Source organism: Argiope bruennichi, chromosome 7, assembly GCF_947563725.1.
Source record: "Argiope bruennichi chromosome 7, qqArgBrue1.1, whole genome shotgun sequence".
Lineage (NCBI taxonomy): Eukaryota > Metazoa > Arthropoda > Arachnida > Araneae > Araneidae > Argiope > Argiope bruennichi.
The window spans coordinates 38,684,562-38,705,340 of record NC_079157.1 but is presented as its reverse complement, the minus strand read 5'-3'; the positions used below and the strand labels follow the sequence as shown (position 1 = coordinate 38,705,340).

Here is a 20,779-nt window from a genome sequence, read left to right as displayed (position 1 = left end):
AGTTTAGTAGTAGTTGTTGTTTTTTCTACCTGATTTTTATAAACCAGCAGAGAAAAACACATTTAAGAAATAAGAAATTTTATATAAGATATCGCAGATCAATTTATCAAAACATCACGAAAAAGCATTTATTTCTTTCAGTCACAGAAACTGAAAGTATACGTTAAATGACAAACTTAAATCTATGTTTCTTTTCTGTATACTTTTTGAAGATTTATTCTGCATCATTTAGCCAGTTCTTTACTTCATCACTTAAACGTTAACAAAACCAAACATGTATCACTTGCTTTATCTTCATAGTAACAAATAATTTTTTCGCAATCCAAATCATTTGATCACTTTAATGAAGTATAAACATTAATATTTAATCTGAGTAATAAAACATAATTACCTAAAAATATTTTTGTTTAGTCCACTTATCCTTAAATATGACGTAAACTCCACTTCAATAAACATTAAGACTCTCCATGCTTTTCAATCACAGCAATGAAATGTCACTACAGAAAAATTATTAGCGTGAAATAAAGGATTAAAAAAATACACAATAATCTCTGGTACAAAACCAATTCGATTGGTGAATAGTGCTAGAGCAAATGATAAAAATTCATCTTCTGATACTTTTCTTACGAAAAACTGTCTGATCTTTTTTGCCATTCTTTCAAATTCCGCAGTTTATATTATTACATTTCAATTTCTGTTGGAAAAAAAACTATTTCAATCGCTATTTATCCAGTACAATATTATTTCTCTAATATGTTCAAACATTCTCGCTGTTTCATGGCATTCTTCAATGATAAAAGCTTTCGTAAACCAGATACAAAAAAATACGCATTATCAAATCCACTCAAGTTCGTCAGATAATTGAATGAACGGATCTGAATATTCTGTCAGAGCGTATGTTCTCCATATATTTGATTTTTTTTCTCATTTATATGCAATACTTTTCTTTAATGTACGTCATTAAATAAAATACTCTAATACATTAAATAAACCATTCTAACCTTCAATAAATTAGACTTTGTATTTATTCCTTGCCAGACTCTTTATAACTTCATTATGAGGCACATGAAAATAACAGTCGAATTTCAGGAACAGTTATTAAATTAATTTCTAAATTTCACATTTCACAAAAAAAACACGAACACGAAAATACACGACGACACTCAGAATACTATCTAATAATGACCCCTCAAGAAGGACCATGGAAAATATATCTTGATGTTAATAGGTAATACCATCTGTTGTATTAAAACAGAAAGTAGTAGAGTTATGTAATCGCTACAATCTCAGGATTCAACGGGTAAAAATTCAACCTTCTTGGGTGGTGGCTAAAATTCGGTTAGTCACGCCTTATCTGACCAATACACAATACTTTTTTCAGTAATTATATGAAGCTACGTCTAAGAATACATTCTTATTTGCTAACTTCCTGGTTTGATTTAGAAAAATTTGTTGTGCTTTTGTTTCAGCCCACTTTAAATTATGTTTAACTGTAATATTTATTAATGTTAACAAAATCTGACAGATCAAAAGCAAGCTCAAATCTTGTATATCTGACAAATACAGCGCATTGCGCAGTGTAAATAACACAAATTTTTAAATTATTTTCATTTCAATTTCATAAAGTAAATGTATCTCAAAATTCAAAACCTGCATACGGTTGCTGTGTACCAAATTGAATATATTTTTATATGTAAATAAATGAAAAGGAGATTTTTAGGATCTTAAAATTACTCACCATTGATAAACGAAATCATGATATCAACATTCATTCAATTCATTCTGTACCACTAATTTATATTTTGTGTTTTTATAATTTTATTAAGATATTTTAACTATGCCCATATAACTTCTGCACTCCCAACATATTTTAATGTTTCTACAAATAACATCTATCAAAATAATTCTGTTAAAGATTTTCAGCTACATTTATTTCTTTAACTAGAACAACCTAACTGAGATAGTCTTCATTCACAACAAATGCAAAAATATAAATATATTCTATCCTTGAGTCGATGCATAAACTTTTCTTTTTTTTAACATAATTAATCAAAAGGAATGAAAATAATTGTAAAAAAGAAGGAAAAAACAAATATTAAGACAGTTCACAAAAAAAGGAAAACGCAGGCTCATTATATATTCGATGTTAAATTTGGTATTAGAGGTATAAAAATGGAATGGAGAAAATAAGCTAAAATCACTTATAAAACGTTGCTCGAAATAGGATAACAAACTCTTAGCTGAAGGACGTTATTCTTTAGTTCAGTTCTAATCCCTTAATATTCTAAAATGTGATCAGAAAATACAGAACAATTAACAAATTTCAAAAAGGAGATGGGTGGTCCTAATCTCACGAACTCCATCGCCACAACAGAAGTCCATATTCTGCTGCATATTTTTAAAAGAATTTACGAATCCATGCTCTCTCATATGAAACATGCAGATGTATAAATGGTAAATTGTACATGTGTATATATTAAAGATAAATGTGACTAATCCAGTGATTATGTATAATTACCTATGTTTATGTATAATTACAGATGCTTATATATAATTAATCTTTGATTATGTATAATTACCTGTGTTTATGTATAATTACCGATAGTTATATAAAATAAATCGTCGATTATGTAAATTTACCGTTGATTATGTATAATTACTCATGATTATGTATAATTATCGTTGATAATGCATAATCATTAGTTTATTACATTAACCATAACATACAGTGGTGGCCAAAAGTCTGGACATTTTTTGAAAGTTTCATATTTTTCAACTTTGCATGCTTGTAGAATATATTAATTTTCACTTAAATACAAATGTTTATATATGAAATTGAAGGTAATTTAATGTAAAATTTAATAGCAAAAACAGTATTACAATATCTGTATTACAAAAAAAGTTACGCTCATTTTAGTAAGATGTATCTTAGATTTGCATTTTTTTAAAGTGATATTTACACAATCAATAATTAGTAGGATAACCCTTATTTTTTAAGACAGCTTCACAGCGTCTTTTCATCGACTGAACGAGTGTTTGGAGTTCATCTTTCGTAATCACATGGTGCCAAGAATCAATTATAGATTCAATAAATTGTCTTTTATTGGATGGACACTTTTTTCGTACAAGAATTTTCAAACGTCGCCACAAATTTTCAAATGGATTGAGATCAGGGCTGTTCCCTGGCTATGGTAATATATGCATGCCTTTATTTTGAAACCATGCTTTGCATACTTTTGCTGTGTGGCATGGAGCTGAATCCTGCTGAAAAATAAATGGTGCTTTGTTGGGGAAGAAATCCCTGATGGAAGGTATCAATTTTGGTTCCAGGAGATTTCGATGTATTTTTTGGCATTCAGGATGCTATCAATCACTTGAATTCGGCCCACACCATCTGCAGACATACATGCCCAAATCATGGCATTTGTTGTTGTTTTTATAGTTGCTTCAATGCAATCAGGATGAAGCACTTCACCTACTCTCACGTCTCACGTATTTTCTACCATCACTACCAAAGAGCGATATTTTAGTGTCATCCCTCCAGATTACTTGTTTCCATTGATTTTCTGGCCATTTAATGTGTTCTTTTGCCCACTTAACTCGTTTTTCGCGTTGCTTTTGATTTAAAAATGTTTTTTTCCTTGGAATTCTAGCTTGTAATCCAAATCCTGATAACCTTCTTCCTATTGTTCTTGAACTTACTGTAATACCCGCTGCATTCATTTCACATCTAATGGCATCTGATGAAATTTTTCTATCTTGAAGGCATAGCCGTTTAATTTTTCTATCGGCAGTAGCACTTGTGCATTTTTTCCGCCCTTATTTGGCATTATTTTCCACTGATTTCGTTTTTTCATAACGTAAACAGAACTTTCGTACACCAGAACAAGTCACTGAACCACCAACTTGTCTTGCAATTTCAGCATAAGAGAGGCCATTTTCTCACAATATAACAATTCGACATTTTTTTTTTTGTAGATGTCCAATCAGTTCTTCTTGTTGGTGACATTGTTTAAAATTAGTTTAATTAAATAAAAAGGACTTAAAATATTCAAAAACAGCAATACTCTATTTAATTGTACTAGTATGCATCATTCCGCAAAATATTTCCACAACAATAACTTTTACTATCCAAATAACCTAAACTATAGTTACAGACATTTGATGGGTCCTCAGAACAGTGTTTGTGATTGGCTAGTAAGCTTTTATTACAAAACACATCATTATTCAAAACGATTTGTGCTTGTTTGCTCTACTAAAACGAGCGTAACTTTTTTTGTAATACATATATTGTAATACTGTTTTTGTTATTAAATTCTACATTAAATTAACTTTAATTTAATATATAAACATTTGTATTTAAGGAAACATTAATATATTCTACAAGCACGCAAAGTTGAAAAACATGGAACTTTCAAAAAATGTCCACACTTTTGGCCACCACTGTATATATTACGCCATAAGAATAAAAAATCGCCAAGAGATTTCACTTGTTGTCATTTCTGCATCTTCGTGTTTCACCATTTCAACTTAAAGATAGTTTTATTTCTGAGTCTAACTGTCTTTACTCTTGTGCTTTCTTCCTCCTTTAATAGATTGCGCACTGAATTTTGAATCATTCCATATATTTAAGCACTAAACAATTTTATAGAACTGCCTCCCTTGCCGTTACAAAGAATTCCATTGCATTAATAAATCTGCTTTTCTAACTGCTACATGGGCTATATTGAAGCATTTTCTTCCGAGAAAGATAAGAGAGAGAGTAAGTATGAAATAGATTATGCTTCTTTTATATATTACTAGATATTGCTATTTTCGTAAACGGTTTGTCCATTGCATTATTTTTTTTCCCTTCATTAATATGTACACGATAATATGTCATTAAAGACTTTTTGGTGAATGCTTTTCAGAATCATACGTTTATTGTTACAAAGAAGCAGAAAAAATCAAACTTAAACCAGTGCGAGTTGTCTCCCCAAAAGTTTCTCGCGTATTCTGTATTAAAGGTGTTGTGGCGAAATGGTATGAGTGAGGATAGGTTATGGTTCGCAGTCCAGTAACATGACCATGATACAAAAGCAATTGCCCGTGCAGCGTAGTTGTTAACTGGCTTATAAGCTTTCACCTCAGTGTTATCCCTCTAATTCCGCATAAAATTGGCGAACAACATTTACAAAATATAAATTTTTAGAGTGAACTTTGTATTTTTACAGAATGTATCGTGTAATGTTTTGAGAAATTTTTGGTGATTAATCAGAAACATGGGGTTAATAGTATCTAAACATCGAATTTCTATTTTAGATGCGGGTTTTTTTTCAACCCATTAAAACCAAAATTTGATACAGAATTACAATTTCAGTCTCAAAATTTCTTATTAAATTTCGCATGTTTTTGTCATTGCGTGTTTGAGTTATCACGTTTACGTATCTGTCAAAATACACATTGACCAACGATTAATCCTTTGAGAAATTTGGTTCCAAATTTCATCCTATGCCCTTATTACCTAATATTATCTTAGATTTTAATTCTGTATACCAAACTACAATAATTTAGCTCCCTTTGTTTTACAGTTGCCTTGTTAACTTATATCTGGTCAGTTGGATATCCAGCGAGTAGATTTCACTCACCATTTGACAAAAAATCTACACATTTGATTGAACCACATAACGAATTTCATCCGTCCAGTTCAAAGCGTTTTTTGAGTTACCGTATTCACAGAGAGACCGATGACAAGCGAACACAGTGCCAAAAATATGTGTTTCTAACTCAGGGAGATATGAAAAGCTAGAAATTCGTCAAAGTCATGAATTCGAATTTTTTGGTGATTGCGATTCTTTCTTTGTACATCATATGGGAGAAATTTATATGTATTTTCTATTTTTTAGATTAGTATTCCAATTTTTTTTTAAAATATGTATCAAATATTTTGAATTTTTGACTCCTATCCATTGAAAAGATAATTTATTATAATTACCTCACCAGTATTTCATTGGGCAGCGTTTTGTCTTTAATATTGCTTTGATTCTATTTTTCAAGGGCTCTGTGAGATTTTAGTAAGTTATTTCGGTGGTCTGAAATCAAATTTGATGTGTAAACTTTTCCAGTAGTTTGAAATAGGATAAATGTATATTTTAATATCTAATGTCTTTTTTAACTTCATTCAGTAAACATTCTGTGAGGTTGCGATTTGGGACTTGTAGAGACAGTAAAGGGATAAGATAATTTCTAACTAAGATAATTTCTTTTCATGTTCAGGAAACAAATTTTATTCAATACGGGGATAATGTCAGTAAGTATGTATCGTCTTTTCAGAACAATTGGATGACAAATTAAAAATAGAGGCACATATCAGAATGTACTTTACCAATAACGATGATTAAATATATTGCTTGCTTTATGAGATGGTTTTCACGCATGTCAACAGTCTCCAATTATATCAGATGACATTTTCCAAACCATTACTTTTCTTCAACTAACTTGAAAGCTGTAACAATTGTCGCAGAGATCTTTCTTCATTTCTGTTGCTGCCAAATTTTCACTCATCGAATTTGCTCGCTGCTATTAACTTTATATTTATTAGATCACATAAGTTCCAACCATGAAATCTTGAGCCCCTGTACTATTTTTTTTTAAATCAAATTACTTGCCAACAGAAATGGTGATCTAGCTTTAACTTCTGCTTCTCATAAGCATTTGACTTCTATTTTTCATCTCCTTCTTACGCAACACATTGTATTGTCAGCACAATTATCAGAAATTTTTTTGAAACGACCATTTCGGTCATCTCATACATGGATATTAAGTTGTTGATGATGACTCATTTGGCAATACGAGGAAAATTATGTGCAGTATTTCATTGAGTTCTAATGGTGATTTAATAAAATTCACTTTATGATAGAATGTTTTTGACATATAAAATTAATGGATGGGTTTCAAAAGAATTTTGAATTGCACTCATTAGTAACCTTCGATTGAAATCTAGATTTACCAAAAAGTATACTTAAATAAAAATTCTCTAATTTCGTAGAGATTTCTTATTTTTATCTCCTGGCACATTGAAACAAGTAGAAAATCCCACTTTACCATCCGCCATCTACGTCTTGCCAATTGTTATAGTTTTTTTAATAGTCACATCTACGCATTTTCTTGCAGTTTTTCTTCCATTCCAAGCCTGAGGATCTCCTGAATTACTTTCCCAGCTCCGTAATTCCCACTCAGTACGGAGGAAGCCTGGACAGTTATCACGATTCAGAATTGATGCAGAAGCTGAATGATGAAATTAATAATTATCCCGAGAAAGGAATGCCAAATTATTTTTAATTTTAATTCAACTCTTAGTTCAGTAGAACCAGTTCGAAGTATTTGGAATAAAAAAACTTTCGCATAGTAATATATATTTATGTAAAAGGGTATTCATTGTACAAGATTCTATTAGGTACAATATTTTTAAATACTGCAAAACATTAAAAAGTAGCTAATGGAATTGTCTATTACAGTTTTGGTATTTTTATACCCCTTTTATTTACTTTGGTTTGTTTCATGTTGATATTTTCATATGATACTCTGTAATCGACTTTTCATTTTACTTGACAGTGTTTTAAAAGTTTATATATTTTTATATTCTTCATGACATTTTAATATTTGAATATTATAAGAATTAATTTAATCAATCAACTAATTAATTTGATTAAATTTTATTTTCTAAAAATGGTCTCCATCTAATTGATAACTAAAAAAAATGATTCACGGAATCTACTCCCGAAAGAGAATTATAAATTAAGAGCCAAATGTTGAAAATAAATAAAATAAAAATAATTCTAGAACAATAAAAGTATGTTTTAAAAACATTCATTTAATAAATTTTTATACTTAAATTATTCTAAAGCTTTTTTTAATAACTTATAAAATTATCTGTAACCAAAATAAAAATATAACTTCATTTCATAACAACTTTTGGAATCACAGACAATTGTGGATAAGAAATTTAATTTTTGTAAAAATATTTTTTCAATTATTTCTTTGCTTATATATTCATTAGATTTAATAATTTTGACATCGAAAAAAAAAAGAAATAGTCAAGTTTGTTGTTATTTTTTAAAGGAGCGTTAAAATTTAATCTTTTAATTAATTTTTTTCATAAATTATTGTAAAATTTCAACACTTTTACTTTATTTTGCAGCAACTCTGTCTACATTGTAAAACCAGCTTGAAATTTCTTAAACAAAATTATTAGAGTTTTTGACAACCGAATACTATTAATATAAAATAAATGGCATATAAAAAGTTCACGAAAAGAATGTGTTGCCACGAAGAAGAAAATTCAATTCCATATTGCTAAATGTTTATTGAAGTTCATTGGCCACCGGTTTGGGGCCTTCAGCTGCATTTAGGAAAACATTTAGGCTTGTGGTGACAATGAAATCCATGGAGGGGGAGAAAAAATTTACTTTCAACAGAGAGCAGTTTAAAAAAGGAAAAAAGCTGTAGGAAATAAAAGAGTAGAAGGCAGTCGAATATAATTGTGAAAATGATACCGAGGTTCAAATCACGGTCCTAGCGTAAGAAGAACACAATGTTAAACTGAGCGAGCCACTGATGCCACTGTAGTGTTGTAAAAATTAGTCTTATTTTTAATATCATCAATCAGGAGAGGCATATGCTAAGCATCATTCTTATCATTTTAAAGAGTTTTGACTAGAGTGTTAAAGTTCTGATTCTTTTAGAAAATGGCATTAAAATCATTAAAAGTTTTAAATTTTTAAATTTTAATAAAGATAAATTGTTTATCGTAACTCAACGAAGCTGTATTTACATCGGGAATTAAAGAGAGTAGCTGAAATAAATAAAATTACACGGCAAATATTCTAGATATTAATAATCGAAAAGACAAAGTAGGTGTTTAGTTATGGAATGCACAGGCAGATGGGTCAAAATATTTTAGTAACATACGATATACTATGTGCGCTGCCCGATTATCTGAATATATATATATATTGAAGGTAAATGATTTTTTTATCGATTTCAAAGTTTTCTATTGAGAATAAACCATTATTTATGAATTTTGCAAAATGTTAAAATATATTTATTTATCTTGTTTGAAATATTTTTACGAAAACATTCTGTCTCTTGTATGTAACAAGATAATTAATGAAATAATTTTATGATGTCAATAACATAATTTACATTTATCATCATATAAGTTATACATGTATTTACTTTTCATGCTTAAAAATAAAATTATAATTCAAGTATTAAGTGAAGGAATATTTATTTTTGTGGGTGATTTATTTTTAAAACATTCATTTTTGATTGATAAAAAAGAGTTAGACATTAGTTAAAACTGTCCGTAATTTTATTTAAATAATTCTTTAAAACAAAAACGCATTCATATCTTATTTTTTTTAATATATATAATTCAGGTATTAAGAGAAAACACATTTATTTTTCCATATAAATATTAGTATCATATTAATTGAATTTAATGTTAATTTAATTTAAGTAATTCTGAACATTTAAAAAAATGCATCCATATTTATGTCTTCTAAAAATGAAATGATAATCTAAGAATTAGCAGAATAAATATTTATTCTTGCATAAAAAAAAAACAGATTAATTAAAACTGTTTGTAAATTGTTAGATTAATTTGAAGTAAATAAAAAAAGAGCAAAAACTGTTAGCCCAGGGTCGAACTCCGGTCTCCTGAATGCTACGCCAGCGTCTTAACCACTATACTATTCACACCTCGGTAGCAGTGACACATTATCAGTATATAAGCTATGTAGAAAATTTGAGAGTGATTTTCTCGAAATTGACTGGTATTGTGCTTTAATATTTTCGTGAGTGAACACTCTAAATGTGTACTACCATTATACTAAATCTCATCCCGAACTCAATTTTCAATCTCGTACTTAACACCTTGTTAGCTTCTTTCTCGATATTGATGGTTCGAAAAACCATCAGCTTCGCTATCCTCGTGGTTTCTTTTTTCCTGTGTTTTCCATTTCCCTTTTTTTTTTTTTTTTTTTTTTTTTTGAAGAATTAGAGGGAGCATGAGGGTGCGTTCAAAGAGGGTTGTTCAAAAAAGAGAGAGTGGGAAAGTAGGAGAGGTTATATATATTCGAAAAAGGAACTGAAGCAGCAGCATCTATATTTCTTAATAGTAATAGGTCATGAAACATATTTCAAGTAGGAATTTACATATCGAAAATCATTTTTTAAATATCTTATGAAACAGAAGATATTAGATAAATTGGTTTGTTTAAATTTTTCATTTCTTTTGTAAAATATGCTTATGAACCTTTTAATGTTTTCCCTTTTAAAAAATGAAATATAACTTAATATTTGTCACCTCATGGAAAAACTGTATCTTAAGTGGTAAAGTTCCAAACTCAATTCAGAGCAATACATCACAGCCATGATTATACACATAGGATCGGGAATGGGCATGTTTTCATTAAAATAAAGCAAACAGTTTGGAATGCTTTTCATATCCACCGTACGGTGGCGCTGCACTGCATTCTTCACGATCAAACTCGTCAAATACAAATATTTAATAATGATTAAAAGGTCACATTACAGCACTACCTTGTTTAATCAAAATTATATGCTAGATAGAATCTTAGAAAGACTGTGTGTTAAATAAATCATAGTATTTACATATTATAATGGTAAATTGTATTTTTAATCCAATTTGATCCATATATTATTAGACTTTTAATAATATATGATTATTAGACTTTATTCTTTAATTCACCTAGCGGGAATAGATGATAATGAGCAGGCTAATAAGACTGCCAAATCAGCAATTCCTTTTTTTAGAAACACCCAGGCCTGCATGCAATTTGAAGATAAATACCTACATGCATGCAATGAAAAATAACATTGCCTTTACATCAACTGGCAAACTCAATGAGATTCGGAAACTAAACAAACTTTATACTTGGAAGTCTATCATAGAAAATTGGCCTTTAAATAATCGAAAAATGACAGTTTTAACTCGATGGAGAATCGGTCACATTGGGTCGACATATAAACATCTATTATTAATTGATCGATTGTAGGAGTTCACTTCCATTGTTGCTTGGTAGGGACCCACATAAGAACTTTTTTTTTCTTTTTAAAATCTATAGGATTCTATTACTCAATTTGAACTTACTGTCACAGTTTTGTTTTGACTTTTTGTAATTTGTCATCATTTTACCAATAGTTATTTTTGTATCATTTTAATAAAAACGAAGTTCACACCTTGCCTAGCAAGACTATCTCCATAATCCTGTTAAGCTATGAACCGACTTAGTCTGAATACAAATTGTTGTTATTAAACTTTGAACTAGAAATAAAATTGTATTAACTTCATGGGGCCAATCTCAAACAAATTTAGCATTCAGATAGTACAATAAAACATTTAATATGCTTTTAATTCAATATCTTTTGATCATTAGATGTTTGGCGAAGTGTAATCTTCATCTTGGTACATATGCCATAAAACCTGAAACCATTTAACATTCAGAAAGCATACTAAACCATTTATTGTATTATAGCGCCACCTATTTCCAAATATTTGCGCTAACTTTTTTATTTACTAAATGTCAAGCGCATCATCTGAATGATTTGTAGTTCAAATTTTTAATCATTTTGGGCAATAGAAAGCATTTTTGTGTCCTCTGAAAGTGGGGAATTTCTTTCCTCTTAATTCTATATATGTAGACATTTTTCAAAAACTCTGTTTTTCCAATATTTTTCAGAAAATGACACAGATAACTGTCTGAAATATTTACCGGTTTTTTCCTTATGCACCATAAATTTAATCTACGTTCTGAAAATTTCGATCATATAAAAAATAGAAAAAGTATTTTTCGGCATTCAATTTTTTTTAAACGTTTATTTGCTTAATAAAGTTATAACATTCATGGCACATTTAATATGCTTTTTTTATGATATGTTTACCTTCCAAGCACCTTGTGAAATTTACAAAATGTCAATAAAACAACTATATTTGTAATTACAACAGGGAAAAAATAAATTTTCTAATGAAGTTTCAGTGAAAATGTTGTTAGCTTTTAAATTTTAAGCAATTTTCATCTACGTTTTAATGCACATTTGCAGTTACACCATTCATCCACCACTAGAAATTCTAATAAATGTATTACTCTGATATTTTATGTAACTAAAATATTGAAATCTGAACTAAAATATTTCAAGTTACTCCCACTGTTTTCAAAATATTCACAATTTTATTTGGAAACAAAAATTTTATTATAAGCCATTGAAATTTTTTCACTAAAACCCAGAAAGGGAAATGAGTTCATAACATAGTTAGAGTCAAGTAACACATTTCATCAAAATTTCAATTCAGAAGTTAAAATTCATTTTTAAAAGGATGTTTACCACAAAAGAAAAAAAAATGCAGTGTTTTAGAAAATCAATTTAAAGATATTAATACAGCACACAAAATTTTATCGCTTTAGATTGTTAACATTCTTGCCACATTCTCATGTGAAGGTCTCTTTTTCTTAAAATTAGACTAATTATATTCTTTTTTAGTTGCACACACTAAATTTGTATAATATGGTAACAACCAATGATTGACGCCTCTATATTTGAATTTGCTCTTTTCGAAATCACATGTAGTTTTTAAACATCTTTGGATCAGACGATAGTTCCAAGCACATGAGAATGTATTATACATCTTTAGATAATTAATTAATTAATAATGCTGCATTATGTGCCTCTTGCTCGTTTTTGGTAAATGGAGGTTTCTTTTGGAGAAATAATCCATTAAAGGCTATTAAAATTTTAATGATTGTTCTAAAGACCATGGAATCATTATTGTGGAAAGTTTTATTCCTAAGCGTTCAATAAGTTGTTTTCACATCTGAATCGGAAACACATCTGAATCCTAAGCATTTTTTAAAACTAAGATTGCTTCTTATGTAAAATGATGCTTAAAGTACAGAATTAATAGCCAAGGCAGTAAAAGCAATGTATTTATATTGGAAAATTTGGGAAGAATATCAGAAATAATCAAAAGTGCAAAAAAAAAAAAAAAAGACTGAATTTTTTAATTTTCCTAGCATTTAAACTATCAAAAAACATTTCAACTAATTAAACTATCAAAAAGCATTTCAACTAATTAAACTATCAGACACTTTGCAATTATTTAATATTTTTATTAAGTACTTTATTTATTATTAAAGTAATTAAATAGACAATAAAATATTAATAACTAAAATTAATAAACACAAAAAGCAAATAGCAAAAAACAATAGAGCAAAGAGATTAGAACAAATTGGAAGAATAGAATTTTAAAATTTGTAATGAACTTTTATTATCTAGAAAGGGTATCAAGATCATAGGGTTTAATTTATTATAATTAGGCTGCAAAAAGACAGTCTAATATAAAATTATACAACTCATGTTTAGAACAAAAAAAGCCAAGCTTCATAAATTTCCAAATACTAAGAAGTAAAATATGATTAATTAAACAATAAAATGATAAAATTTATACAGAGATAACTTGAAATATTAAAATTAATGTAGATTCATTACACAAAAGAAAATTCATTAACATCAAGAATGAAAAAGTTAGATTCTGAAAGATTTGAGCGAGAAATGTATCAGGTTTGTAAAAAGCATGAATTTTCCAAATAAAAAAAAAATCTACCTTTTGATTTGAATAGTACAAAAATTATACTTCATTATTACTGCAATATTTATGACAAATCTTTTTTCTTTAAAAAATGTTTAGTGTATTCATAAAACACAAACACAACACTAGAAAACTCTTTCTGACATTTTCCTACATAAAAATCAATATTACAAAACATGTTACAAAAGTAAACAAATGATGCAATGTAATATTGGTAACTTTTAACTAAATTATAGTTGAATGAAGCTAAAATATAGCATTTATACTTAAAACTCCACTTAGGGAAAAACTCTAATAAAGAAGAAAATGATTATATTTATATGAAAAACATAGATTTACTAGAATAATAAAATTATACCATAGAAAACAGTGTTTGTTTATATTTTTATAGCACAAATTTTGAAGAAGTCATAGTTTAACTATTTAAAAACACAATTTATTTCTAGTCATTTTATAACAAATATAACTTACAATTGATTCTAATATCTTTGAAAGAAAAAAAAATATATTTATTATACTTTGAGAGCATTAATATAAACTTTGGTATCACATATTAAAAAATTTCTATGAAGACATAATGATGCAATTTCATAACAAATGACAAGAAGCCAGCCTTTCAAAAACATTCACAATATTAAGTTTATTTAACAAAATAGAAAATGTGAAAATAGAAATAAAGGTTTTTCTATCCCTCAATAAATTCTAAAAACATATCCAGCAACTTAGATACTAATTCAATATATATATATATTCACTGCTGACATTATCTATATACAAAAACAAGAAAAACATTTTTCTCATAAGAAATTTTACATTCCAAGTAGAGAAATATACAAATAAATATTGCAATAAATCTAAAATTTTTAATGGTACATTTTGTAATAAACATTAACTTTGTAATAAACTTAATTGTTTAATTGTGTGTAATTAATTTGTGTGCATATAAAAATTGAAAAAAAATCATTCAAAGCTCTTTTTAAGAAAACATTCTAATGTTTTTTAAAATTAGGTGAATTTAATTTAATATTTATGGTGAGAATATGCTTTATTATTTTGGGAACTTGAAGACCTTTAGATGGACAACCACATGTTAGAAGTTTGCTGCCTGAAGTAATTCCAATAGCTCTTCGAGAAACAGAGCAGCACGCTTACAGGTGCTCCAGCCTTTCTCTTTAGAGGAACATTACTGCCAAGAGTTGCCAACATTGTTTCCAACTATCTTTCAGATGATATTATTTCTAGACCCCTTAGAGCCTTTTCCAATATTGTAGGGAGAAAATGGTTGCAGAAAACCAGTTTTTACTTTTGAAATTAACTACCACAGATTTATTATTAAACACAAACTTATTTATAATTTTTAAAATATCTTTTAATAATAATAATAACAATTTTAAAAGAAAAAAAACTAAATTTTGTTTTCAAAAATATATCTGATTATTAATACCTAGAACTGGAAATTATTTTATCATACTCTAAAACAATTTCAAAGATTTTCCCTTTTAACTTCTATATAATGAATTATTAAATTCATTCGGTAAGATTCTCAAGTTAGTCAAGTGACATTATCTTGTACATCTCTTTATGATGGAAAGTTGGTTCTTTTAAAATATTCATAACTAAGGCAAAGACTTGTTTATCTGATTCTTCTGTCTACCTTTTATGATGAAGATTCCCACAAATACTGCTCCTGCAACACAAGTCGCAGAATGACTTAGCAGAACACAGGAACTAGCTGAATCGACAAAAATGATATCTTGAAATATTGGTAATCTGCGAGATCTTTTCATAATAGGGGTCACCATTACAACAGCAAAAGGATTTTCTTCACAGGTAACTTCTATATTCTATTTTCATAAGTTGTTGCATTTTTCCTCATTTTCTGAAATAAAAAGCATGCTAATTTCAATGGTGTAGAAATAAGATTTTTTTTATTTTTTTTTTGTTCATAACATATAAACAATCATAATCAGCAAATATCTTATGTAATTGCAAGAGCTCGTATAAAAGATAAAATCTGATAAGCAATTTAGGAAATAATGATTTAATGATAAGAAACTCAAAATGTATTAGTGATCTTCCAAAATATATAATAAGAAAATATAAAATAATAACATTATTTATTAACATTAACATTTATCCAATATAAAAGTCCATGAAACACATTATGCAAGCATGACTTTTCTAAAATATCAATCTAAATACAATTACCTAGTATAGCTCATAAAATAATTAATAATAACCTTTATATTTATTCTCTCTTAATTTTTAAATCATATCCTAGCTCTGAAAGCAATATGCACTTTATAGGTCTTGTATATCCTCGTATTTCAAATTATAGCAGAAATGTTAATGAATATATATAATGCCTTAATTCATGATAAACGCAGATATAAAATATAAAAATTAAACACTACTGATGATGAAATAAATACTGCATATCTTTAAAACAATGGCCCACATAGATCTTAAATTTGGAATTTACAACTTACCTCAATCACTCCAGACCCATTTCAAGATATCCGATGAAGAAGTCTCTATTTTTCATAGCAATATTCAATTGCTCTTTAATGGGATTAATCCTACTATTTGCCAGATGACTTGGATGGAAATTGGATTTCACCTCCGGAATTTCTTTGTGGTATTTGGTTGCTTCTGCAGATCCCATACTATCACTAAAATAACATTCGAACTTTTCTTCTGCAGTCATTGGCAGGAAAATTTTTTTATAAGTCTCAGTAATCATAAGAATGTGTTTATGAAATGGAATATTAGTGATTATTCCAGCTAATCATCCCCTCTGAAAAGATTCAAAGTTGAGTTTCTAAACTGATACACTTTTATCAAATAAATGATCTGATGCAGATAGTGGATTTAGATTAAAACCCTAAAATCATTTATTTGTAAAAATAATTCTTCAAATAAAGCATTTATTCAACATAAAATCAGAATAAACTCCAGTTTATTTTCATTATGGAAGTTGCCCTAAATAATTATTTTAAATCAAAATACTGAATTCATACAGAATTTTATTTTAAGCATTTTTAATAACACAATTATAAACACACATCAATTTTTTGGATAGAAATACGACTTAACATTTAACACATTTCTCACACTAGTAACGATAATTTGATGGTATTGTCAAATTCGGAAAATGAATATACTATAATGAAATATAACTGCACTTGAAAAGATAATAAACATAAAATATCCAACAACATTTATAATAGATATAAAATAACTAAAATTAATTCAATTTAAATAACTTAAGGAACAGAATTAATAAAGTTAATTTTAACCATAAAAAACTTACTCTTAGAAAATCATTTTCCGCTCTCATGCGTGTAGTATTTAGTTTTATCTTCACCATAACAGAAGAAAGACTTTCAGCATTTTTTGAAATTCCTTTCTTATTCTTGGTAAATGGCACCTTACTGAATTAGCTAAATTGGAATACAAATTTTTTCCTGTAATAGTGCAAATAAAAAGCAGTTTATGAGTCCGAAGAGACGAAAAATATATCTCTGTTAAAAGTTAAAGCTAAAATTAATTTCGAAATTCAACTTACTAGCAAACATACCTTTTTCCTGAAGGTCATAATTTCCGACTGTTTCACTTAGAATTTGTTGAATTGCCAAATTCTTTCACACATCCGTTGATATTATCCATGGGCTTTAAGTTGCACCTAGTGGAAACTATTTTATTGTTGCCGAAAAATTCATTTCGAAAATTCGATGGCAAATTCTTGGCTGTTATATTCAAATGAATATGCTCAAAAAAAATCCATTTAGTCCCGAAATAAAACGTAGAAGAAAAAAAAAATAGAGAAATAGAAAGAATCATACAACTAAGCACAATAACATATCCATTCTTCGAAAATTATGAAGCTCAGTGCTAGAAATACGAACCAAAACTAGTTCGAAGTTCGCAAATAATGATATCATACTGCCTTGGCAGAGTGAGCGACAGTGTGATAGGCTAGGAAATGGTAATATGCCCCCCATTAGAAATACCATTTATTAAATCTAAGGAATAGACCTGCTATGAAAGATCAATGTTTCTAATTTATACAATGAACCATCTAAAGGAATTTCTAAACATACGAACAAAATAATAATTGTGATCTAGTCAACCATTAGCTAAAAGTTGAAATTATAAAAAATTTAAAAAAAGTAATTTTAAAAATTTAAGAATGCATAAAATTGGATGGATAATAATGAGGCTCAGATTGTAAATATTAAGGCATTCGGGCCATTTTGCATTAGGTTCAAATGTTTAATGGGAACAAAAAATAAATTTTACGAATTTAAATAAAGAAATATAAGCCTTTTTGAAAATGAATTTTAAAACGCAGTTATTTTTAGCAACATACCGATTTTTCTTCTTTTTTTTTTTTTTTTTTTAATTGTTTAAAAATAGTTTTTATAATGAGCATTAAATTACCAAAAGTTTTGATACAGATAAAATGGTTGATTTTTCTCGAAAAATTGATTAATTAACAAAACCTTCCATATACAAGCTTCTTTACAGCCTTGTTTCTAATAGCAACTTCTTCACAAGTCACTGAAGCCAGATACTCATTATCTGATATAGCGATTATGCAACTTACTTGCGTTTGGTTTTGCACTAATGCAAGTAAAGTTTTTTTTTCCAACAATATCTCTATAACTCAATATTTGAGATACTAATTTTCAGCATTTTTTAATAAACCAGTTGGATTGGTCGATCTGAATATTTCTCGTATAATATTTTTAAAATAGGGTCTCCCCCACCCTTCTCATATAAAATTGCGATCCTTGGTGAAACATGTGAATTCTGCAAAGTTTAGTTCAGAAAGTTAAAAAAAAAATTAATTAGTTTGCGATATTAAATCTAATTCGTAGATTTCTGACAAATATTGAATGAAAGCCATTCACTAAAATTTTTAAGTGTTGCTGTCCCAAAATATATGAACACAATAATTAGAAAGCCAAAAAGCTAGACAAGTAAAATTTGCATTTACATTTACGTCTGAAGTGAAGATTTATATCAAATTTTGAACCTTTTTCTCCGATTAGGATTTGACTGCCGGTCTGTTTTTACAATTGCATGCAAACTCGGTAACTCGAAAATGCAATTACTGAGATATATGAAATTTAGACAATGCAACGTTTTCCTACAGAATACAGATTTTTTTAAAAATAACTCCAAATAGCAAACTGAAAATACTACCCTATATCTCTTATCCTTATATAACGTTTTATTTCTTATATACTCTTTTGCAGCAGAGAAGCTGCTTTCTAAACCATGGACTGTATTATAATGCATTAAAAAAAACACTATTTTAATTTTATAGCTTTGTTTCAGATGCGATACTTAGGACTCCTCAAATTTTACCAACGCTTAACAAGGATTCGAATCGATCTATCAAACTGCACAGCTCAAGAACGTTTGCGCGATCGCAGCGCCACTTTAACATAATTAGTCGAGGGATTCAACATATACTTCATATGTTAGATAAAATACTAAAGAAGTTCGTTCAAATAAGAAAATAAATTAAAAACATTTTTTTTTTCCAAATTAACACATTTTATGGCGGGGGTATTGTAATTATCAAAAAATTTCGAATAGAGATTTCGCGGATCTCCACATTTCAGACTTCCCTGAGCTTGAAAAACATTTTTGGATTATGTCTGCCTATCTGTATATATAATAAAGAAAAAATTCCTTTGTGCTGGGAAAATGAAATTTGGTATAGAAACTTATGACCAAGATTGTAGATTTCTATCAAGTTTTAAGCAAACTCCATTGCCAAGAAGTCCGCCTGCCAGACTTGAGTACAAATGATGATAACTAAAAAAATGTTAAAGAACTCAGTAGATAAAATTACATGTTTAACACCTATAATGTATATCTGTATTAAGTTTGGTCCAAATCTGTAAAACAGGTAACCGTTTGTCCATCTGTACTTTCGCATATATGTAAACGCAATGATTTTATCAGTGAAATTAGATATATTATTTCACGACAATAACTCCAGTTTATTTGCAAATTTGGACTTGAATCAAATTACATTCAATTAAATTACATCAAATTTGCATCTAAAGTACTTATTCACATGATAGATTCAATCAAAATGCTAGTTACACGTCAAAGATCTATATTTCATCACTTATGTTCACCAATATCATGCAGGTTATTAGCGATCTTCTACCAAAATTTTTTGTCGAGATGAAGGGCAAGACCTCTATGGAGAATATGCAAGAAAGTTTAGGGACACAACTCTCGCTAGTTTTATATGTACTTCTGATCGAATTTAGTTATTTTAACACTTTAGGCTCATTTTATATATTTCTTTAACACCTACAACTGTTTGCTTTGATTTTTTTTCTCTTTAATTAATTGGTAAAATATACGATAAACTGGGGTTTCGACTTCCATCACTTATCCGAAAATACATCTGGGTGCAAACTCGCACCAGTCGCAAAATAATATACCGAATTTTACTTATTTAAACCGTTGCGATAATATTATAGAATGAATACAGATCGATAAATGGGAACCCGTTTCACAGATGGCGCTTTTCGAACCAATAAAATTTCTGCTCAGTAGTTTTTTTCTTCATTATTTTGACATTTTTCATGGCATTTCGACTTGACTGATCATAGAAAAAAATCCATGTCATATCACATGGTTAGGTAAAGAACATGTTTCGCACTTTGGAGCTTACATTAGAAAGAGCACATATTCACATTGAAAAACTCGCTCCATTTCGGATCTTTTGATAGTTTCATTATTGCATCATGATAACCGTTGTGTAGGAGGAAGGGCACAGCAGGTTTATCCCTTTGGTTTTCAAGAGCTGATAAACAGTTTCGAAAGCTTGCTTCTGATCTTTTAGGCGATTGAAACAATGAATCGATACGAATTTAGTCAGTTGCCCCTTTCACTTTCCAATGGAAGGTTTGAATCGTAATAAAAACAAATTCCTTGTAATTATTTTATTTTTTTACAAAATGAGATTTTATCATAAAAATTGAAATGATAATACATACATGAAATTAAAAAAAAGGTTTAAGTTGGTGAAAGATAATGATTTGTGGATTAGGCAAAATAAATTATCTGACTTATCTTGTAGACTGGGTATGTGTG

General features: G+C 28.5%; 1 long non-coding RNA gene across 2 annotated transcripts; it reads right to left on the bottom strand.

The window, feature by feature from the left end:
- Window positions 1–14,480: 14,480 nt before the first annotated feature.
- On the bottom strand, window positions 14,481–17,631 carry LOC129976166 (uncharacterized). 2 transcript variants are annotated; one of them, XR_008785094.1, is made up of 4 exons: window positions 17,217–17,631; window positions 16,962–17,115; window positions 16,138–16,445; window positions 14,481–15,527 (listed from the first exon to the last, which is right to left on the bottom strand). It is a non-coding gene; the product is annotated as an uncharacterized LOC129976166 (long non-coding RNA). The 2 variants fall into 2 exon arrangements; XR_008785093.1 differs by having other exon boundaries at window positions 17,229–17,631.
- Window positions 17,632–20,779: the final 3,148 nt, after the last annotated feature.